The 24,486-nt window shown below is 38.2% G+C and overlaps 1 protein-coding gene across 1 annotated transcript in view; it reads right to left on the bottom strand.

The window, feature by feature from the left end:
* The window catches only part of LOC139726615 (synaptotagmin-5-like), a 36,804-nt gene extending 19,649 nt beyond the window's left edge, over window positions 1-17,155 (bottom strand). The window contains exon 1 of the mRNA XM_071637603.1: window positions 17,024-17,155. The gene's annotated coding sequence lies outside the window, so the exon portion shown is untranslated. The remainder of the gene's footprint in view (window positions 1-17,023) is intronic.
* Between the last annotated feature and the right edge of the window lie 7,331 nt (window positions 17,156-24,486).

The following is a 24,486-nucleotide window of genomic DNA, read 5'->3' on the forward strand; positions in this document are numbered from 1 at the left end:
TAACATTTTTACATTGGTTGTTTCTATCCCTAACTCAAATTTTAGAACTATTTTGAAACACTAAAGCTGGTTCTTTGTTTCATCCGCAAATGGTAAATAATATCTTTAATACACATTATTATCAAAATACTATGCGGAAGAAGATGAGAAATATGAGCAGAGAATGAACGAGAAAGAGGGAGAAATCAAGGTTGGATATATTTCTCTTTTCTCTCTCTCGCTGTCTCTCTCCCCCTCTATCTGATTCTCTCTCTCTCTCTCTCTCTCTCTCTCTCTGTCTCCCATTCTCTCTGTCTTTCTCTCTGTATTTCTGTCATTAGATTTGAGTTTTTTTTTTTAATCTTTCAGGCCAGGTATTCATGACTTCATTCAGTGGAAGAGCAATTTTTCATGGCATAATGTGCTTCAATTTTAATTTGATTTCATTTTTTATTCTCCTCCTCCCTCTCTTCCTCTCTCTATCAAAGGTTCCCTTTTCTCCTTTTACCATGCACAGCTTCTTTTAGCAAATCGTGTACTTCATTTCTCATCTAATATCCTCCCTCACTCTTGTTATACGCACGTTCAAGTGTATATATGAATTATGTGTGTGCGTCTGTTTACTGCCGTATGCATATCTTTATGCTTTTGCTTCTGTGTGTGTATGCTAGAGTTCTCCTTCTTTTTCTTTCCTTTGCTCTCTCCCTACCCCCCCCCCCTCTCTATCTCTATCTCTATCTTTCTTCCGTAAGTAAATGGTTTGATGTTGCGGTCACCATTCATCCATGTTGAATCTGGCATTCCCGCGCTTTTCTTTGACTGGAACAATGTCGTCTTTCTCACCACGGATTATACCTCCTTTTTATCTCTTCCATTGTGCCAGAGAGCAACGGAGAGCATGATAATTATGTTGCCCAGCAATGGCTGACTGGAAAACCTCATCATCATCATCAATCATGCTTGTGAATAAAACAGGAGAGTCGTCTCTATCAAAGCCAAACCGCGCCCAAACATTATTCTGTACATCTTTCGAAGCAGTATAGTGATGATAATTTATGCTATGTTATGTTACTGATTACTGTTCTGCCACGATCCAGTGAAGCTGATAAGCTGGGAGAAAGATTTGGATATTTTAGATTTGTCTCGATTTCGATTTAATCAGAAAATTTTCATCCATGTATAACTACAATTAAAATGAAAAAGTTTACAGATGTTAAGAGTGATTGCTGAGAATTATACTGCAGGAGAAGTGATATATATCTATATATCAAATATAATCTACATTTTAAAATCTCAGGTAAAGGCAGTATTTATCATAATTATGTAACAATAGGGACCGTGAAGACTTCGGCATATAATGATATAGTGGGTTTTTTCTTCGATATCAAACGTTGCACCATAAGTTTTGACGCTGCATTTCAAAAGCTAAAAGTCATTCTATTACTTTTAACTCAAACACAACTAGGTATGCAGATTTTGAAAAAAAAAATAGTAGAGAGAGACAATTTTGCTGAAATTTTCGTATCCCAAAAGGATGAATCAACCATCAGACCCGCGAGTTGAATTTGGTCTCACATTCTCACCAATTCTGTTACTCATGTACCACAAAATTTAAAGCCCTCCTCTAGCACAATTACCCAGAATTGACATCGACACCTAAAGGTGTAGAGTCTCATCACATCTTTACTAACCAATTAACCACGGTGCACCGGCAGTCTTGTATAAACCATTGTCAGAGACAAGAATCGGCATCTTCACCTTAAGCATCTCGATTTGCATATGTTATCTGTTAGCACCCTTTATCAAGATGTATAATCATTGTTATTTATCAAAAGTATGTTTCAATGAAATTTGGTCATAAATGCATTCATTCATTCAGTTATTCATTCATTCATTCATTCATCCATTTATTCATTCATTTATTCATTCATTCATTCATTCATTCATTCATTCATTCATTTATTCATTCATACGTCAGTGTACGTACGTTCATTTATTCATTCAGTTATTCATTCATTCATTCATTCATTTCCCCCTCCTTCCCCCCTCCCCCCTCTTTGGCACCTTTCCTCCGTTCATCACCACCATCATCCTCCACACAAACTCTACCTCCTCATCTTCCTCTGGCCGCACCCACTTTTGCCTCCTTCACAAAGTCCTTCGGACTCAAGGGCTCCAGAGGGACCGCTTTGCACTTTTCAGCCACCATCTCATTTCAAGTTATTCTCATTAATCTGATGGATTAGACTCGATTTTGCTCAGACCACGGTCCACTCCAAGGACATTAATCCTCATATCCCCCCAAGGAAGAGACATGAAAGCAGAAAATAAATAAACAAATGAATGATTAAATAAATATAAATAAAACTAAACAAACAAGTAAGTAATTCAGTAAATAAGAATGAATACATGAACAAATAAATGAAATAATGAATAGAAAAACAATTACTAACATTCTAGGTAAACAATATCATTTCATTAAATAGATATAAATAAAACTAAACAAACAAGTCAATAAATCACGAAATAAGAATGAACACATGGACAAATAAATGAATAAACAATTATATAACATTCTACGTAAACAATATCATTTTGCTGGCGTAAATTTCATATCATTTTCTGTGTCACTGAGGTATCATTTAATTTTCTTCGTTGCGTTGGTTATTTGAGTTTTACAAAATAATGTAGGAAAAAAAAGAGAACCGAAAACACAAATAGAGAGGAAGCATAATGACCATAAGACTCGTGACTCCACTCCCCAAATGCGCGCAGTTGCATTTGCCAACGCTCCATATGTTTTTAACATGGTAGGATTTCACACTCTACCGTTTGTTCATCATTATTCCGCTCCAGCGGGGGAAACATATACATCGCATACTTTCGGCTGGCTGCTTCAAATTAATCACTCTACATCCGGCTTAAAGGTAAGTCAAGCTGTCTATTCATAGCAGTCGGGTTCACCTGTCTTATTGAGAGCAGCATATACAGATAAAGATCTTTGCAGAAGTGTCTTAACCCCAGTTGTACTGTATCCTCGCCGCCCATGGGCGTGATGGGGACACCACACTGTAGACCCCGACACGCCCACACAGATGCGTTGATATAAACTGTAATCAGACATAACATCTTTAATTATTATGTTATCAGAGGTAGGCTAAGAACTGTAGTCGCCCTTTTTAAAAGTGAGGACATCAAACTAATGAAATGTGAAAACTATCAGGTAAGACATGGTCTGAATATTAAATTCAATGTTCGCGATACTTTAAGCGTTGCATAAAGCCAAAAGACAAAGAAGACAAAAATGGTTCGTGCTTAAACTTACAACGATATTTAACATTATAGTTTCTTACTTTCAAATCATTCTGGAGACCTCGGGCGGGCCTCAACACACTTCTCCAGAAGAGAAACTCAACGGGTGCATCATGATAGAAAGCATTATTGCGAGAAAAAAAAAAGAAAAAAAATCGAGGCAGTAAGAAGTCTTCTGCTCCTTTTTTCCCCCACATGCTTCATCATTGTGTCAATTTATGGGAGATGGATGGGGAGGTAGGAGGGGGAAGAAACGTGTAAAGCGTGTCTGAGATAAAACTCGTGTTTATGTTTCCTCATGCTTGAGTGGGCGTAGGAGAGGACAGAGAGAGAGAGAGAGAGAGAGAGAGAGAGAGAGATAATGATGTTTAAAGAACATTACCTTATTTTCTTGGGGTAGATAATATAACCCTCAATCATGACGCCAGAGAACGATTCAAGAAAATGCGCATGGTGGCTAACAAACATAAGTAGTGATATGTTTTAACTTTAAAGAGTGAAATATACTCTTCATGTTCAGAGAACATTACATTATTTTCTTGGGAGTAGATATATGATCCTCAATCTGACGCAAGAGAACTATTAAAGAAAATGTGCATGGCGCACAAACATAAGAAGTGATACGTATACTCGTCATGTTCCATTACCCAAGGGAAATAACAGCGAAATAAAGAATGATAATGTCACATTTCTTTGACTCTGGAATCAGATTGCATTCACAACCAACGGGCATATAGTTAATAGCCTCCACTATCTTGACAACAATTTTTTATTTGTAGTCTATATGTCTAGATGTTGGGTCATAATTTATTAAATTCATGACTTGATGGCGAAATGGACTGATGTCTGATGTGAATATATTCTTTTAGAGAAAAGAAGATAACAGAAAAACATGAAGATACACGGTTTTTTTTTTTTTGCATGTGCGGAAAATAATCAAACAGGAGGATGAATGCATATATCGATCATTAATGATAGTACAAAGTAATACTTCAACGAGATAAAAGTGGTAAAACTAGTAAGAGTACAGAAGAGGTGAGGACTGACAACAGTTATGTTGTCGATGATTCTGATAAAGATATAATGATGATAATGATGATGATGATGACGATGATGATGATGATGATGATTGTGATAATAATATGATGATAATTATCTGCATCATCATCATCATGTTGATAATTCTGACGATGATAATGAGAATAATGATAACAATAGTAATACGCTCGTATATGTAAGAACAATACAAATAATAACATGAATAATGAAAATAACCAACTAACAATATCAATAATAAAATGAAAATAAATAATTATATTAACAACACTGTGATCTCTATAATGTGCCAGCTCAACTTCGTGAAATGCTGGAGGGAAGATATTAGCTCCTGACATAGTTTTAACAAATGCAACGACAGCAAGTTTATTTTTTCATTTGACGCATTATTTTTATCGGCGTGGGAAAATCAATGTGAATTGCAAACCGACTGAAATAATTAAGCAAGTAGGCCTAATGATTAACTCAGTTTTGCTGATTATAAGTAAGTTAGCAACAAGAATGTGAATAGATAGAAATTCTAATCATTTAATTGTAATCAGTCATAGTGCAAGTGTGGGAAAATAACTTTTTGAAAAAGAAATTATGGTTAGATTTTTTTTTTAATAGCGTATGTTTACATTGCCCTGCTAACAGAAAGTAAGAGACCAAACAGGTTGAAATAAAAAAAAACAGAAATCATACTAGTAGGTAGAATATTTTCATCAGCAGGAGAAATGGAAATGGAAAGGATAAGAACCAGAGAAAATGAGAAGAGGGGTGCGGGGCAGGTGGGTCAACCACACCCTCTCACACCTCATATCAGTTCATGCATGGAGCATAAAGAGTATCAATATCTACAATTCTATATGCTCTTGATGGGTCTTCGAAGAAATGTTTGACAGGGCTTCCCATAAAGTCCTCTCATGCTGTTTCCTTCTCTGTCTGTCTGTCTGTCTGTCTGTCTGTCTGTCTGTCTGTCTGTCTGTCTGTCTGTCTGTCTGTCTCTATACACATATATGCATGTGTGTGTGTGTGTGTGTGTGTGTGTGTGTGTGTGTGTAGGTGTGTGTGCACGTGTGTGTTTATAGAGCTGTTTGATTATTTAGTGCAGGATCGGGAGAAACTCAGAGGTACTTAAAGCATCCTCCGACTATGATGCCGCAGTCATTTGGGTCAGCGGGGTCCTTTATGATTATTACGTTGCCCATCAGAATTTGATGCATCTTTGGAGTATATCAAAGCTGGGTCTATAAAGGGCTTTTTACACTTGTGTTTCTTAACCCCGGACTTTCTCTGACCCAGGACTATCGTTAGTCCCGTACCAATTTTTTCAGCTTTTTACACTCACCAATTAGTCCCGTACTATCTCTTGTCCGGGGCTAAGGAGAAAATTGACCCTTTTACACTCGTATTTCTTAGCCCCGGACTTTCCAAACCACATGAATATTCATAATTACGCTGTGTACTGTACACGTACACGCACGCACCGGCAGCACTTGATCACCTCGTTTCTGATTGGTCAGTGAGGGTCGGACTTCGTCTCCGTCGCTTAGCCCAGGATTATTTTTTCGTTCTGTTTACACTCACTTGCTTGGCACCGCAATTGCGGTGCTAACCCCTGCTATTTTGCAGGGCCAGATAGTACCGTACTATCAGTGGGGCTAGCCCACTTTGGCAAAAACGAGTGTAAACAGAAAGTGGGCTAAGGATAGTCCCGTACCAACGGTGGGGCTAAGGCCCCCCCCCCCCCCCCCCCTTAGCCCCACCGTTGGTCCGGGGCTAAGCAAAATTTTACAAGTGTAAAAAGCCCTTAAGGCGGCTCAGGACAAGTTGGCGTAAACAGCAACGCGATGCCGAGCTGTGGCCCAGCTGGGACCACTTCTGGGGGTAATCTCGGCCGCTCCACGGCTCAGCCGAGACTGAACCACAGAAATCCCTTTCCGGTAATCACGTCATAACGGGCTCTTTTGCTTGCAGTACTTATGTTCGATTGCGTGCTCACAAATCTGAGTGTTGTTTGGAAAACATGCCAGCTCTTAGAAGTAGGTATGGTATAGTTATGGATAATGACAAGCGCAACCAAGTTAGAGGGAAAATGTAAAGCATCAACCATGGTCAATGCTGGAATTTGCCTTTCGACAATTTCAGGAGGGATCTTTTTCTTCAAAGCATTCACCGTCACCTGCTGTTTTTAGTGACATTGCTATTATTTTCAGAACAAATATTAGATCAGCCAGGTTTGAGTTTTGTTTTTACGGTAGTAAAGGCTCAAAAATTCTTGGTTATCGCTTCCATGATCAGAAGATCCACGTTGCGGGGTTGATCCTCGCAAGTGAATGCTAGCCTGATGTGCGCCTCGGCCCAGGCCTATGGCGCAAACGGGGTTGTCGACATCTTTACCCTCACAAACAGGGTTGGTTCGGTTTGATCCCTCAGCGCAAAATCTTTGATACTTTTCTTTGGAGAGCGTGGGCGAGTTTTCTTCGCAGCATCGCCTTAACCCCCTTCTCTCTGTCTTTCTGTCTGTGTAGCTGTTGTTCAAATATCTAACATAATCAAACAAGTTTTGCCCTAAGAAACTGATGATGATGCTTTTGCCTGAAACCAAGCTTTATCTCCTTACACATGGGAATGAGGGCGCTGAGACTCTATTGACATTTAAATGTCACGAAGTAGTCGTTAAACGGAGTTGCGATGAAAATCTACATTTATCAGCGTGTGTGTTCTCTTCTGATCTGGAGAAGTATGAGAGGACGCTCACACTCATTCAGTTAGTTCCTTCTTACCTTTTTTTCCCCCTGTGACCTTCACGTAAGCCAAATTATTCGACATCTATCCAATTAAACTCTGAAATAGAGAACACGCACCTGATCTTAGGGCGCTCCTGGTATGTGTTTTTCTCATTCTTCTGGTTCTCAATCTCTCTCCCCAATCTCCCCTCTCTCCCCCGTCGCTTTCCCCCTCTCCTTCTCCCTCCCCCTCCACCTCTCTCTATCTATCTATCTCTGTCTCTGTTTGTCTATCTGTCTGTCTGTCTCTCTCTCTCTTTCTCTCTCTCTCTATATATAACACTATATATATATACGTACATTAGAGAGAGAGAGAGATTTAACAAATATGAATATATATTTGTGCATATATTTCCTTATATATTTCTCTCTCTCTCCCTCTCTCTCTACATAAAAATAAGAGAGAGATATTCATATATATAATGTATATATATATATATATATATATATATATAAAGAGATTTATTGTTATGTATGGAAACACGTATATATGTCTTTATATATTTCTATCTCTCCCTTTCTCTCTCTTATGTAGGCCTATATATTGTATATATTGTATATATTGTATATACATATGCTTATATATATTTCTGACTGTAACATATTATCTCTCTCTCTCTTTCTCTCACTCTGTCGCTTCGTCTTCTTGAAGCATTACAGTTTAACTCACGTTCACTTTGTGAGAAAAAGGGGGGGGGGAGAGAGAAAATGCTCTTCAACAATGCTTAACCCTCCCTCGGGTTATGTGTTCGTCCTGTTTCCGTCAATCTCCCCTTTGGGAATACGGAGATACTTCAGAAATCTGTTCATTCACAAGCATCGCCCTTCCTCGATGGCCTGGGGTCAAGATTGTTCTGAGAAACTATAGTCTTATCTACCGGTAAAAGTGGCAAACAATGCCTTTGCATTATCACTACTATAATCATCGTTATTGTTATTAGAGTATTCTTGTGTTAGGGGGGAGGGCAATCTAATATCATACGGAATGTTCAATTATCATAACTTTGGCTATAAGTGCGGTTGAAGGTATAGGCGACAATCATACAAGTCAGCATGCTCTATACACGTTACCCGATTGTTGTAACAGAGTTCGCATATCTGACAATGCGAACTACTACTGTGCCACTACTTGTACTTCTGCCGTTGCGGCAAACGCTGTTTTCATGTCTCTTCTTCTTTATCTTTATCTTTAATACCGTCATAGCTCATCACTGATGGCGTTAACATAACTACATGAATACTTCTTAATATATCAATATCATCACACTCCTATAAAATGCAATTACTTCATCGCGCACTGTTGATGTATCAAAGCAACGTAATTTAAGCAATATTATTATAAAAGTATATAACATATATGTATGTATATATATATATTCTTTAAGTTTTCTCTCCAAGTTCTCAATATATCTCATGATTAAACGAATGTGACCATTATGAATGAAAGAAATATAAATATAAATATAAATGTATATATATGTATATATATATATATATATATATATATATATATATATATATATATATATTCTTTATTCAAAAAAGGTGACCTTGAAGAAAAAAGAGGGGGAAAGTTAGTGTTGAGCGCTGTATTATAGTTGGGGTAAAGCCGCTTGTGTACACGTCTCCCGGCAGGAACTATAATATCGATGCATAAGAAAAATATAGGTGCATTCAGTCCATGTTAATAAGTTTTTTATGAAGCTCAAAAGCGAAGTCAATGAAGGAGAAATTATCTTAATCTAATATTCTTTCCTGGTGTCATGTTCACGGCCATTCTTAAATTTGCCTTCCTAGCCGCGATAAGTCACGGAATATCCCCTCTCTACGATGGTGAGCACAAATTAATTTGAATTATAACCCTTCAACCTCGTTCCTCACAAAGAATATAATTTGAGGGGCATGATAATTATGTCACGGAGTGAACGATAATCACTTGTTCCTGTTGTCATCAAAATTGTCTGGCCATCACCATCGGGAACAACTTACTGAATGCTCACGAGTTCCCCCGATGGCAAAGCCATGTGCTAAGTCGTATCAGGTGTCAGCGACTCGCACAAGCGGCGCAATTTTCTCCTGTGGGGCGGCTAAGGCCTGGTTTAGGGATTGAGCCATTGGCCGCTAATTACGAAACATGATCTGTCCTGATAAAACCAGACGGTTTCCAGGATGTTGTGGTGAAAAGATGGTGCGGTGGTTTTGGCGCTATCTTTCCGCGTGGCGCCCCGAAATGAACAGAAGACAAACTAAATGGGAGGTGGGATGAAGTGGATCACGTGACTTTATCTCTTCCATCGCTTACGGCGTCTTCGCCTGTGGCTGCAGCTAAAAAACAGTGTGATGCGCTTTTATGCGTTGTCGTATGTAGGCCCTAGAGCGTACAGTCCGATGGATGCGTTTTATTTTGTTTGTGTATCCGGGTTGTGTATAATGCAAGAGTGTTTGGGCTTCCGTCTCTGCTTGTAAATGTTAATGTGCGAAGTCCAAAGAGGGAGAAAAAGTAGCCTTGTAAAATATCACTAATGTCTCCTCCCTTACTATCCAATGATCGGCGATTAATCAAAGTTACAATAGTTTTACTTGTATGTTAAGCAATGTTTAGATATGTGTGTGTGCGCTTATGCTTGTGGGTTTGTGTATGTATGCGTGTGTGTGTGTGTGTGTGTGTGTGTGTGTGTGTGTGTGTGTGTGTGTGTGTGTATTTGTGTGTGTGTGTGTGTATTTGTGTGTATGTGTTTGTGTGCATTATGGTATATGTGACTTCATGACATGCGTACGACAGGAAGATTTCTCCCAAATGTTAATGTGTCCTGTCACTGTTCTGTAAAGGATCATAAATATGTCCGTTTTGTTTAACTTTGATCTTTTAACTCCGTATCATTGTGGAACCATGCATCAGTATTCTTGGGGTGTACATGCCGTTGCATGACTAACGCGAAGAAAGTGTACATTCGCTATGCTGTGTTTCGTTTCGTTTCGTTTTGTTTGCTTCTTTTTTTTCATGAACATTTTGTATGAAAGTTTAATGACAGTTATCAGTGGTTTTGCATCATCTATCATATAAATAGAACTCGGCGTAGTTTAAGAGCTAGGAAAACACGCAAATGGCATAAACGGATAGACAAGATACACAGTACACGTTAAAATTAATGATGCTTTCACTTCATTTACAACGGGGAATGCCATTTCTTTTTTTTACCAGAAAAGAAAAAATCGTTTTGCCTCAGTAGAAAGCAAGTAAATAAGATATACACTGAACAGGAACTTTTCCATGCATCAGTCTTTGCATCTATCCCTGTATATTTCTCTTCCCCCTTTCGCTAATCCGTTCATGCATCTAGCTTTGCGTGTCTCTGCATATTGCTAATCATGATATGATTTCTCTGTCTATTCACAACGCGTGACTTACCCGTCTGGGCATACGGGTCCGGTTTTCTCTTTGAGTAACTAGTTGGTTCTCTTTCGTGAATGACATCATAATATTGATAGCATCCCGAGGATGGTGGAGACGGTCCCCCCCCCCCCCCAAAAAAAAGAACTCTTGCGATCAAGTGTTTCAATGGTGTCAGAACGAGTAGACAGACGGGTGTTAATAATTCCCTCTTAAACTCAACCTTCGCTCCCCCCTTACCTCTGACTCTTGCCACCCCATTCCCATTCTCTCTTAATGAGTGTAGACAATTGGATGAATCGGGGCGTATTAACGCCTAAATTGCTCGCGCACCGCTTGCAGAGCTCGTAATGAAAATGGCGCTTGACGAAGAAATGGAAACGAGCGCGGCGAAAAGAGCGATAAAATGGCTAGTCAACCCATCTTGCAGGTTACCCGGATGCGATGAAGTTCTCCTAATCGAGACCTGCGAGTAATTAATGCACACTCCACGGAAGAAAAAAAGAAAACAGGAAAGAAGAGGACCCCCCTCCCGCGGGAAATGGTGAGTGATTGATTAGGTGGTGATGAGGAAATGACGCCAGGGGTCAGAGTTCATTCCCTGAGCCAAACTATCTGCCGTAAGGATTGATAAAGCCACAGCTAAAAGCAGCATTAAAAGCGGCAGCCACGCGGCACTTCGTTGCAAATTGTCTGCATAAATTTGCTGCATGTGTGAAATCATGTATAATGAACAGCGCTTCGAAATGACTCGTGCATATCAGCCATTGTGTGCTTTGGAAAATTATTGATGTAGAAGTAGCTGAAGTGGGTCGCCCCATATACAAAAACGACTAGATTCCATGGAAGACCAGCGACAGCGAATGCAACTGAATATAGGTGTCCATCCATCTTTTATGTTTGATAGAAAATGAAAACAAACAAAAAACCATACCACTCTTCTAATAAGCATTCTGTATATTAAAACTTTACTTTTCAGCGAATAGTGTTGTTTTAGCGTAGATTAGCCTCATTTTGCTTGGGGTTCTGCGGTCTCCCGCGAAAGATGGTAACTTATTCGCTGTAGATTCGAAACCCTCATCAGTACAGTTTAACATGCAATATTTTACCAATACTTTTTTAGCATAATAATTCTGATTCATTGAAATTGAAAATCGATTATGTCTTGTCTTCCGCCGAGTGATGCGATCATCTTAAAACATTTTTTTTTTCTTGGCATGCAGATGTAGCAAGAATTCGTATGAGTTTTAGATGCAATAGCATTGAATTCTTTGACAATGCCGCTTCTCAACTTTGATTTCATTATCGATTCAGCAACTTTGTTCAGTAGGCTTGTGACAATCTACCGCATGATGACGCAATGGCGAGTCATCATGTTTTATATACATTCGAAGAAACGGTTACAGTTCTTTTTCCAAAAGTCCGAAGGTTCGTCAATCAGAAAGTTCGTTATTCCGAAGATTCGTTAATCCGGAGGTTCGGAATCCCGAAAATGACATAATGTTCGATATTCCGAATGTTTGCTAATTTGAAGCCGAAATAAGGTTCGTAATTCCCAGGGTTCGTTACTGCGCACCTTCCCTTCATTTTCGGATTAACGAACCTTATTGAATTTATTTTAAAATATTTTCGGATTAAGGAACCTTCGAAATAACGAACCCCATTTCATGGTCGGACTAACAAACCTTCGGAATAACGAACCCTTGGAATAACACCACAAATTTTGAAATGCAAAGCCCATTCATATTTTGATTCATGAACACCTTTGCATACGGTATTTGTGTCTTTTTAAATAAAGAACCATCGGAATTACGGACCTTATCAAACTTCGGATGAACGAGCCTTTGAATAACAAGAATCACCCGAAGAACAATAAACTGTCTAATCAACAAACAGTAGGTTCGACATTTCATTTCAAAATACAGATAACTGCTTACCCTTTTTCCTCGAGCTGCGCGACGTGACTCACCTCGTACCTAACCCAATACTTTGTTAATAAGATGTTTCTAAGAAAGTCATGATTGAAATGTGAAAAAAGTATTGGTAATTGCTACAAGCACTTCCTGTATCATATTATAGAGTCAACAGTATTAAAAAAAAACAGAAAACGGAAAAAAGGGCGTGAGATATCATTGACGTAAACGTGCGTCTGTACTTGTCTTGACATATACAAAATTGTATTACTGTTCATATATTGTTTGTTTTCCATTGCATTGTTGTATCATTAGTATATTTGCATTCAAAGAATCTTTCAAAAGAAACCTAAAGACATACTTATTTTTATTGTAATGTAACGATATTGTAGAACCGTATGTAAAACACATAGAGCAGTTTTTAATTGATTATGCGTTATATAAGTGCCAGTTTATCATCATTATTATCATTATTGTTATTATTATCCTCATTATTATCATTTTTATTGCTATTATGATTATCATTATTATCAGCATTATTAATATCATATATGTTGAAAATGCAATGAAACAAAACAAAACAAAATTAACAAAATTAACAACTAAGCAAGACTCTTAATTTGTGACAGTCGTAACTATACATAGTCACATTAGCCTTCAAATTGGTAAAATTTCGGGCTAGGGTATAATTACAGTTTGTTGTTGTTGTTGTTGTTATCATTGAGGACCGTCATGATTTAGTCTCATTTGGAAAAGTGTTACTCTTTGTATGAGAAACATTAAGGGCCTACTCCTTCTCGATACATATCAAAAGACTTGCGCATGCTGAATGATGTAGAAAAATAATCTGATCAACGACAGGAAAAGGACGGCGATGAGCTGCATGTCTTTAACTATTATTTTATGTTTCAAGAAGTCACTATATCTTTCTGCTTCCTCGACTGCAATCACCATGGATCATCTGACATTTGAGGAGAAAACGGGTCTAGGGCAATTGCCCCCTGGGCAATTACCCCAGGGCAATTGCCCCAGACCCTTCCACTGACCCCAACACTAAGCCTGATCCTGAACCTAATCCTAACCCTAATCCAAACGCTAACCCTAAACCTAACCCTAACCCAAACGTTTACCCTAAACCTAACCCTAACCCTAATCTCCATTCTAACCTTTTCACTAACCAGTATTTATAGCGGGGGGGGGGGGGGGGTAATTGCCCTGATACGGGAGAAAATATCAGTTCTTGCAGAATCCGTCGTGACTGTATCAAATGCTCTTGATAGACTCTGACATACTGTTATAAACATAGTTCTTCAGAGCATTATTTCTGTTCTTCATAACATCTAAAAAGGACAGTCCATCGATTACTTCAGGCCAAGTTTAAATCGATATATGAAAAAAAGCTTTAAAACCTAACACTGGCTGGTAACAAGATAACAGACCAGGTTTTGCGTATTTTGCCCATTGAAACGATCACAATTGTGGCACATTTGAGTCGTTAATATCAAACACATTGTCGAACACAAAAAAAACAATTTTCATCAGATGCTTCAGGGATATTGCTTATTTCTTGGAAATCCTGAAGTAAATGGAATGAAACGAAATGAAATTACATCCTTCTGCAAATTCAAAAAAAGAGAGGAAACAACAAGAAAAAAGCAACAAACAAACCAAGAAAAAGGGATGGTTATATGAATCGCATGTGATGAAATCTAATCTCGCTGGGGGCATCCGATGCTTTTCCTGTCATTCAATGCGTCCTTGACATGCTTGGTATGCACAAAGTAAAAGCCTATGAGATTCTCCTTCCCGACATGTCCATGTACTAGTATCTCGCGAAAATTCGATTCTTCCTTGGCTATATACCTCCAATTATGTCTTATGTCCTCCATATCTCCCTCTCCCTCCCTCGATCTCTCACTCTCTTTCCCACTGTATATCTCTCAGTCTCCCCCCCCCCCCCCCATCTCTCTAGCTCTTCCCCTCTCTCATTTTTCTCTGTCGATGTCTATTCACATTGATAACAATCGCATTCTGATCGCATTAGACATTGTCAATGGCGAACGCCACTTTCCGCTGTCTACAAAGCAAGGCTATATATCGTTCTTGGTCGTCCATTAATCTTTATCGATCAATTCCTTCTTCAATTTCCTTCCCCTCCCATCTCATCCTTCAGGAAATTCTGCGTGACGATTTGTATTTTTCAATCTCGTCGTCTGTGGCAGAGAAACAAACCCCCTTTTTTCTGTGCAATATCTTTCCAATCAGAGCAGCAGAAACATTTTCAAAAGCTGCAGGTCCTGCAAGAAAACCTCTGGTCATTGACGTCTGTACTCTGTCAGAAGGACATGTTCACCCGAATGCATGTGTGCATTGAGTGAATGCAGCAATATTAGTAGAACAAATCAATGAAAGTTTTGAGTAAAATCGGACAATCCATGCAAAAGATATTAATTTTAAAGTTTCAGTGCCGCCATCGCTGGATGTGAAGAATACTAGTTGTTGTTTTTTTATGTCACATTATTAGTAGTATCGATTTAAAGAAAATGTAAAGAGAATTCCACAATACTTCATTTTTTTTTTTGGAAAAGTACGCATTCTCTCGACTTGTTAGTGATATAATTATGTTAAGGGTATATTATTCCCCCTGCTTTCTGAAAGAGGCAAGTCAAGTGCCCTTGAACTATATGCTAGAAATTTTTGCTGCATTCACTAATTTCAAATATATATTTAGGTTAACTTGTCCTTTAAAAAAAGTGAGGTGTGGAAGAATCATTGCATTATTCATATTCAAAACATTTTGAAAATTATATATACCAATGCTATTATTGTTTGTTGGCTTTATTCCATTATTTTCTTGAAATGCAACAACATACTGACCAGAGTGTAAACAAACTTTGTCCTGTAAACTGTTTGAAAACATTGGTCATTTCGTAACGGTGTTTTCCTTTGCATGGAAATAGTTGTTAGTATTTTTAGAAAGCCAATACATGTTAAAAAAACAAAGGAATATGACTTAAATTTTTGCCTGAAAAATAACATTAAGGAATTTTGTAGCCTATATTTGGTCAAGAAATTAGAATATCACATGTGTTGCAGAAAAGATAAGGAAATTATGAAAAACAGTCATTTTCTATATATATCATCTAGTGTGTATATATATATATATATATATATATATATATATATATATTTATATATACAAGTAAAATTGACGTAAACAAGTGGAAAAGAAAAAAAACAATCATTAGGCTAAATGAAAGGACACTGCAGGCAGAGAGATATGTCGCAGACAAATAAGTCGTTCATTGTCAATTTTGGGAACAGCGAGTATCGACAGACCTGGTTTTTATCGGACCAGCTGATGTCTGAAGTTGATCAGCCGAAGTCTCATTAGCAACGGTTCTTCAAAAATAACTTTCTTTTTCATTTTTTTTCTAATCATGGCATTGTGCTAGGAATAGACCTAGATGGGTTATCAGTGGCGTTTTCTGGTAATTCAAAACATCGGTATTTCTGCCGTTGCTGCTCAACGCTGGACGAATGCTACAAGCAATTAGTATGTGAAAAAAAAATTGCCAACAGCGGTGCGAGAAATAAGTTTCTGGCTCTTTTTTTTTCTTCTCTTCTTTATCTCCCTCTCCTCTGTTTGTGTGTGTGTGTGTGTGCCTGTGTGTGTGTGTGTCTGTCTGTCTGTGTGTTTGTGTTTTCTTCCACAGGTCAGATGGTGATTTTTTTTTTCCAATTAAAGGCGAACGATGACCCACCAATTTGAAATGTCGCGATTATTTTCTTTTCGACTATTTTTTCGAGAGAAAACTAACTCATTGTACCAGCATGATATCATGACAAAATACATTCAAGCATATATGGTGTCAACTACTGTACTATGTTTTCTGGAGAAACGGCCGAGTGAGTAATTATTGATCAGTTTCATAGATTGATGACACGTCAATCATCACCTCAATCGCAAGATGTTCACACGGTACACGGTACTTTACACGGTACCTGGATTTATTTAATGAGGGATAGGATCAAAGATATGATATACATGCGGGTAAAGATATATATATATATATATATATATATATATATATATATATATATATATATACATATATATATATATATATATATATATATATATATATATATACATACATATATTAGGACTAAAGAAAAGTTAAAACTTTATGTTCTCCGACTATCAGGAGAAAACAGCGAATTCGATAGTCGACGTTTATAACGTATAATGTATACGTAAAAGTTAAATGTGGTCAGGTACTTTGTGCTCCTTTGGAAATCCACGCACATTTTTGAAGATTAGAAAGTCGCCCTGGTAAAACACAGAATGTTTATATCCTATAGTATAAGCGGGGTAGAGAAAATGTCAGATCAATTTTTCACCCGCGTCTTGTCTTTGAATTTATGCTACTTGTCACCTTTCCAGGTAAAAGTAGGACGCGCTGCTTCGTCCGCAGTGAATAACGACTCATCGGAAAATGTCAATCCATGCGGGGCGCGCTTTGCGTTGTCATGGCAACCCCAATCCCGTCGCAATCTGATCATCCGTTGTTGTCCGGCCCCTCAAGGATGCGACTTACCTGTTTGGCGATTTAGCTTGATACGTGTCTTCCGCGCCTCAGCCCCCTATCGACCGGCTCCGGTGACGCAGGGCATTGTGCTCGGACTGACGTAAACTCGCCCTGTGGATGAGTTGTTTCGACTGATAGATAAGTAGGTGCGAGAGAGTTTCTCTCAGAGAGAGAGAGAGAGAGAGAGAGAGAGGAGAGATTGTAAGGAAGAGAGAGATGCTAGTGGCGATATTCCATCAATGTTATCCTCCATCGCGAATGCACGATAAACACCTTGCGAACTGTAGTCAGAGCTGCCTTGGACGACAGCGCGTCACCTTCCACTGCGAACCCGTAAGAGATCGTCGTGCTGCTGACAGGCATTGATCAACTAGAGCAGGGTGATTACGCGAAGACCAGCAAAAAAAAAAAACCACCCAAGAACCAGCAGGAGGTAAAAGCAAATATTCTTCCTCTTCCTCCTCCTCTCCCTGCAACACATTTTTTTTCTCTCTCTCGATCTTAATTGGCTCCGATGAAAAATGATGATACCTTTTGATGCTCCGGACATTATAGTTCGTTTCGCTTCGGGTGTGTTGGTGGGGTGCGCTTAACGGTTGCAAAAACAAAAAACAAAAACAAAAACAAAACAAAAACAAATACGAGCTCGCTTTCTCGAAGTCATCAAGGAGACACGCCTCAGCATTGAGGATAAACGAGGATTTTATCGGAAGCCCCGAGCCCGTATGAAGTGTCTCAAATGCCCTATAATACAGGAATGAGAAGAAGGGAAGTGAGCAAGAAAGGGAGGGAAACAACAAACACCCTAGTATAGCAGAGGTATCTTCGGTTTTCCATGTTTGCTGAGGCTTGGTGAAAAAGCGTGTGAGCTTATGCGAAATACGAGCTTTGTCTTTCTTCGCCGGGCTTGCAGCTTTGTTTGTTTGTTTCTTTATTTGTTTGTTTATTTGTTTACCTGTCTGTTTTCAGAATAGTTACTCCCTTATTTCACATCTTCTCTAGATTCTGTCTCAGTGAAAAGAAGATGAAGCTTCTGAAAGATCAGCAGTGTGTCGTCCTCTGAAAACATTACATTATATTTCTTGTGCTTACAAACGTCTCTGATAAAATTCATTCACAATGCGATCTGCTGCTTGTGTGATGTGAAAATTCCTGCTATACAGCACAAATACGCTGTACATTAGCAGACTTTGAAAAATTGCTCTTGTTGTTTATACGGGGCCTAGTTATCAGTAGGGGGGCATTGCATTGTTGGAAATGAAATTTAAAAAAAACGGCATAAAAATGAAACGCGAATAACCATTTATCTATAGCTACAATCAAGCATTTCTTATAGTGTTGTCAAATAACAGGACGAAACTGGTGTATTCTTGATCTTAAAAGCAGCATACTCACTATGAAAATTAAAAAAAAATGAAATAAAAAAACCTTGCATAAAAAATGAATGCCCTGACTGACTTGGCCACCATGAGGCTACTCCTTCGAGATCAAGATGCCGTCAATCATCAGCAAAATACCCGAAGCCTTTTTTTTCTTGTCAGTAATCTCACAGTGCCGGGGGAGATAACATGTATATACCATTAATTTCATCCCTCTCCTAACTCCCATGCCGAGCAGATTGTATCAAGGCTTTTTATCATTGATACGAGAGGAGTGACGTATACCCGCTCCGAGCTGGCTGAATCTGCGTTCGCCAGCAAACAGTGTGTAATGGACACAACATGCGATCGATACGCTACAGCCACGCGTTACTAGCAGGAATCTGACGGCGCAATACGAGGACCAACCTTAGCAGAAGCATTCCAAAAAGAGGTTAGCAAGTCCAATGAGCATTCTTAAAAAAGTCTATATACCTGGCAGTGCAATATCATATGCTTAATCAAGATCTGTAATACATTAAACATCTAGGGTATATGATATTATCTCTATACATGCCCTAACTGCCCTGCCCTTGATTTTGTGCTTGTCGCGATTAATGACTTCCCAGGATTCATGTCGAGTTCCTTCTCCTCAATGGTGTCAACTGATTCCCTGAGAATGTAATTTACAGCTATGAAAACAAAAAGAGACTAGAGATTGTAATTTGTCATTACTGACAAATTAAGGTGATCCGATTTTTTTTTATCAATGATTCGAGTCCTGATCGCAATAGGCATGACCATACAGGTTTCATCTGTGTTTAGAGACATTGGCCGTGTGATGTTTGGATTATCATTTAGAAAAGGGAGTCATGTCTGCCATCTTTGGTACTAATTCTGTATACACTAGATAGCGATGATGCAGCAACAAATACATGTGGCCTTTAACCCACCTTTACACTCCCAAAATGGCATCTGAGGAAAAAGTGGTTATTTTGTGAAATGATTCTCGCGACATCGTCTATACGTGTGCAAAATATGGGAAAGATAGGACAGGTATTCACCAAGATACAAGATGAAACATTTTTTACCTTTGACCCTAAATTACATACCCAAGATGGTGTCCGATCAAGTAGTTGTTATTTTATGAAATAATGTACGTGACATGAACTTAACATGTGCAAAATTTGGGGTGATAGGGGCTGTTTTTCTTAAGTTATAGCAAAGAAAGTTGCAGAATGAAAGCAATATCTCAATACATAGAAGATAAGCTTTAATTTCAACCAAGTTTTTTAACGTGATCGCGACATTGTATGAAAAAAGGAAGGCACACTGGCGATAGCGCAAAGTCTTAGCTACAACATATTACAATCTGGGAGAAATTCACCGAAGGGTGAGAGAGCTAGTGCTCGATAAAGACAACCATGTCAATTTTCACATTAAAAAAATTTCCCTCCCATAGAGATAACACGTCATAACGAAGATACAGAAAAAAGTACCTATGACCTTTGACCCCAATTTGCACAGACAAGATGGCATCTGAGCAAAAAGTGGTTATTTTGTGAAATGATTCTTGTAACTTGGTCTTTGCGTGTGCAAAATATCGGAAAGATAGGACATGTATTCACCAAGACACAGGATGAAACATCTATGACCTTTGACCCTAATTTACATACCCAAGATGGTGTCCGATCAAGTAGTTGTTATTTTATGAAATAATGCACGTGACATGAACTAAACATGTGCAAAATATGGGGGAGATAGGGGCTGTTTTTCTTGAGTTATTGCAAAGAAAGTTGCAGAAAAAAAGAAATATCTCAATACATCAAAGATAAGCTTTAATTTCAACCAAATTTTTTGACGTGATCCTGACATCGTATGAAAAAACGAAGGGCACACTTACGGTAGCGTAAAATCTCAGCTACAACATATTAAAATCTGGGAGAAATTCACCGAAGGGTAAGGGAGCTAGTGCTCGATAAGGATAGTCATGTCAATTTTCATTTCCAGAAAAACTGCATTCCCATAGAGATAACACGTAAACTGGTCAAATTTGACAAGATTACTTTCAATCCATTTTTACGAGGTGATGCTGTCATCCAATCAAAATGTTGTTATTACATTAATGAAAGAGCATTTCATAAGCTACAACATACTGAAATCTCGGTGAAAATTAGCAAAGGGTTAGTGAGATACGCTCGAATGAACTTGAAATTTGATGATGTCATTTTGAAAATTTGCTTTTTTTAATTTTTAAAGAAATTTGATATCTTTTAATCATTTTGCCAGCATTGCCACCGCATGAAATGACATGTACAACTCATTAGCTTTCAGAATATGTAAAGAAAATGGGGGGTCACCGTCCATTCTGACAAGTAAATTCGGATTTATAATTGGCGGTTTTTTTGGCATAGTTGCACTGTATATCGCCATTGACGCGCGCGCGGAATTTCAACTTTGACTGGCCCGTATGATGTCATATTGAGTCGGATTGACTTGAAACTTGGTAGAATTATTCCTTGACATTTTAAACATCCGATCCGTGTGAAAAACTGAGAAATTTATATTGCATATGAGCTGTGCGTGCGTATATGCGCGCGCGCGTACGCGTCCGTCCATTTTTTTCAATTTTTCAAAAAATGCTGCAAATGGTCTGAAACGGATGCAAAAAAATTCTGAGCTCGATTTGAGCATACAAATATTTCAACGCGCGCGTACGCGCACGTCTTAAGGTGTAGATGATTTTTGAGAATATGGGTAGAATCCGCTTGACATGAAATATATGTGACGTAAATTTCATTCAAAAATTCCGTTCCATTAATGAGATATTAATGAGAATGTGTTTTCATATAATGACGTCATAGTGACGTCACGGTCGACTGATCACTATGATTTTATTAGATCTGTCGTCTTTGTGACATGATACATATATGATATAATTTTGAAATTGATAGGTGCAGCACTTTCTGAGCTAATCGCTGCACAACTTTTGTCCAGAAATAAATAAAGAATCCGTACAGATACAATAGGTGATCCGAAGGATACTCGGATCACCTAATAAGGGGCAAGGGTGTCTCCTTGGAGGATACCTGCTCTTGTGGCGATTTCTTTGGTTGGATCATCCGTAATGTTTCGAATAAAACTACTGGGACTGATTTATATTACAGCTGCAAATGGCTAGCATTGTCCCTTCTGGGAATCCTTAGGTACAAATCATATGGAGCATAACCTTCTTATCGACACTATCGAATGCCCTGAAGAAATCTAAATATTATCCACCGTTAAACCACGAGTATAATACATTGTATTCTTATAGCCGCTTACTTTGGAAAAGTAGAAGCAGACTGTTTTTGATAACCTATAAGTTTCATGCATCCAACCCCATCGCAATGAACTAATTTCAGATGAACTAAAGTTTCACCGTGAAATATAGGCTCCTTTTTTTTTTCACGAGTAGGAAGTTGGTATATGAACACTTACGCTCTTGTCTACACATATAAGGAGACTCTAGCCTGGCTGTAATTTGCATGTATGGGACTATTGAACTATATAGCACGTGAAACTGCGCATAACCTCCTCGAATATGAACGACGTCGTATTATCCCTAGACGCAGTCATGAACTACATTTTCAGGAAGCCATAATTCTTACAGTTTCGTAGAGGAACTGTATTATCCGCTTGTGGGGGAGTGGTATTAATCGTTTCTATACAATTATGAAACCTAATTTCTAGAGTGCATATATAATACATTCATCACTCAAGATTTGGAAAAGCAATTTCACTCTATACATTGACGACGGGTTTTTTCACATTTTTATTTCTATTTATTTTTTATTTTTTGGTTATCTAAGAGTGAAGAAAATCAAGGCTATACAACTCATTCCTTGCAATTTCTCAAAGGCTTCTTTGTCAAGATGAGATAACAAATCATCTCCGATTGCTAAACACCCACGCGAGGCAATCAAAGTTATTATATGCCAATGAACATGCGGTGAGTATTCATGAAAAAGATAAATTCTGTCATCTTTTTAGTGACGTCACATCCTTTAGGCTTATCACAAAGCGACTTTACCCAAGTCTTGGCTCCGCCCACGCCACAATCTTTTTCTTCATGTACTACTTAACAATGAATGTCATCTGAGTAGGCCCCGCTGCTCTGCGGGATCACTGTCTATGTCCAAGGAATTCAGACGTCCAAGGCTGAATTGCATTTCTAGCAACTGTACCAAATATGAGTAGTTAGTAGCACTGGGGAAATTGCAGGGTATACAAACATAAAATATACAAACTATGGCATCACACACAAAACCTACCAGTACACACAATTACACACACATGAACACACATACATTTACACGTACACACACACACACACATCCTCTTTTTCGTTTTGTGATATTCTTTATTTGAATTTCATTCGATATCAGGCACGCACACACACACACACACACACACACACACGTACACAGTCTTTAATGATATTTTTATTCGAATTCCGTTTGATCAGTATGTCCATCGTTTTCACAATGAAACGAATGCAATTACAAACATTCATCTTCTACATGCTTAATCGTACAAAATTGACAAATGAAAGGTCAGCATGGAATCCTGCAGTTAACCAAAATCTCATAAAGCATACTTGAATTGATCAAACGAAATCCTTATTCTTCATACATCAAAATCATAAAATTCATGTCAAAATGCACCCTAACCATCAATCCCCACCCCCATCACTCCATGCATATAAACTCACTCTACCCACCTTAAAGGACAAGTTCACCTTCATGTACATGAGGATTTAGTGAATGCATCAATATTAGTAGAACACATCAGTGAAAGTTTGAGGAAAATCCGACAATCCGTTCAAAAGTTATGATTTTTTTAAGTAGGCCCTATATGCGCAATTAGTGCTGGATGAGAAGACTACTACAGTGTGTGATGTCACAAGCGTACAACGATATAATGAAAATAAAAAGAGAATTTCACAAAATTTTACTTTTTGAATAAAGTGCAAATTTCTTGGACTTGTTACTGAAGTATGTTAAGGATAATATCATTCCCCTTGCCTTCTGAAAGAGAGAAGTAGAGTGTTCTTTTGTTATGCGAGAAAAGTGAAAATAAGGTGAATTTTCTTTATACTTTCTTTATACCGTTGTACTCATTGGACATCACAAGCTATAGTAGTCTTCTCATCCAGCCATGACTGAGCAGAAACTTTAAAAATTCATAACTTTTGAACGGATTGTCGGATTTTCCTCAAACTCTCACTGTTTTCTACTAATATTGCAGCATTCACTCAACCCTCATGTCTATGAAGGTGAACTTGTCCTTTAAAACCATCTCTGTCCATACCTATCCACACAGAAAACACACAAAAGCACACAAAAACCAACCACACACGTGCGCGTACACACACACACACACATATATATATATATTATACATGAACCCTACACACACACACACATAGTCAACAATATTATACACAAACACTATAATATCTACATTCAAAATATCCTTACGTATTCTGTAATCCCCTCGTACACACATACTTGCATACACACACCGACATACACAAAAACACGCGTACCGACATACACACACAGACATGCACAAAAGCATACACACAGCATGCAATAACATTAACTATTGTCCATACAGAGGATTTTTAGAGCCCAAATACAAATGCTATTTTGTCGACGCGTCTCATAACCTCCGACCCACTTAGAGAGTTTGTTGAACTCGACCAATACTTTTTGCCGAGGCGACCGATATTTAAAATATTGGACGGCAAGAGGGGGATTCCCCAAAGTTTTTATAAACTTTACCGTGATTGGTTGAGATATACGAGATGACCCGAAATATGAAGTAAAAACGTCGGTGATTGGTCAATCACGAATTAATTGAAATATCGTTTTTTCTAAAATTCTGTGTTTATACAAACAAATTTCGTATATTAATTAGTTAAAATTGTACATCAAAATACATAGATCACTGTTTTATCTGGGAATGAAGTGGATTAGCTTGCACTGAAGAGTGTGCCGTACCATACCCCATGTCAGGATTAAGTACAGTAGGAGACCATACAGCAATCAGAGACAGAAAGGGCATAAA

This window comes from Diadema antillarum, unplaced genomic scaffold (assembly GCF_040938485.1).
Source record: "Diadema antillarum isolate AM-2024a unplaced genomic scaffold, OU_Dant_1.0 seq00000094_RagTag, whole genome shotgun sequence".
NCBI lineage: Eukaryota > Metazoa > Echinodermata > Echinoidea > Diadematoida > Diadematidae > Diadema > Diadema antillarum.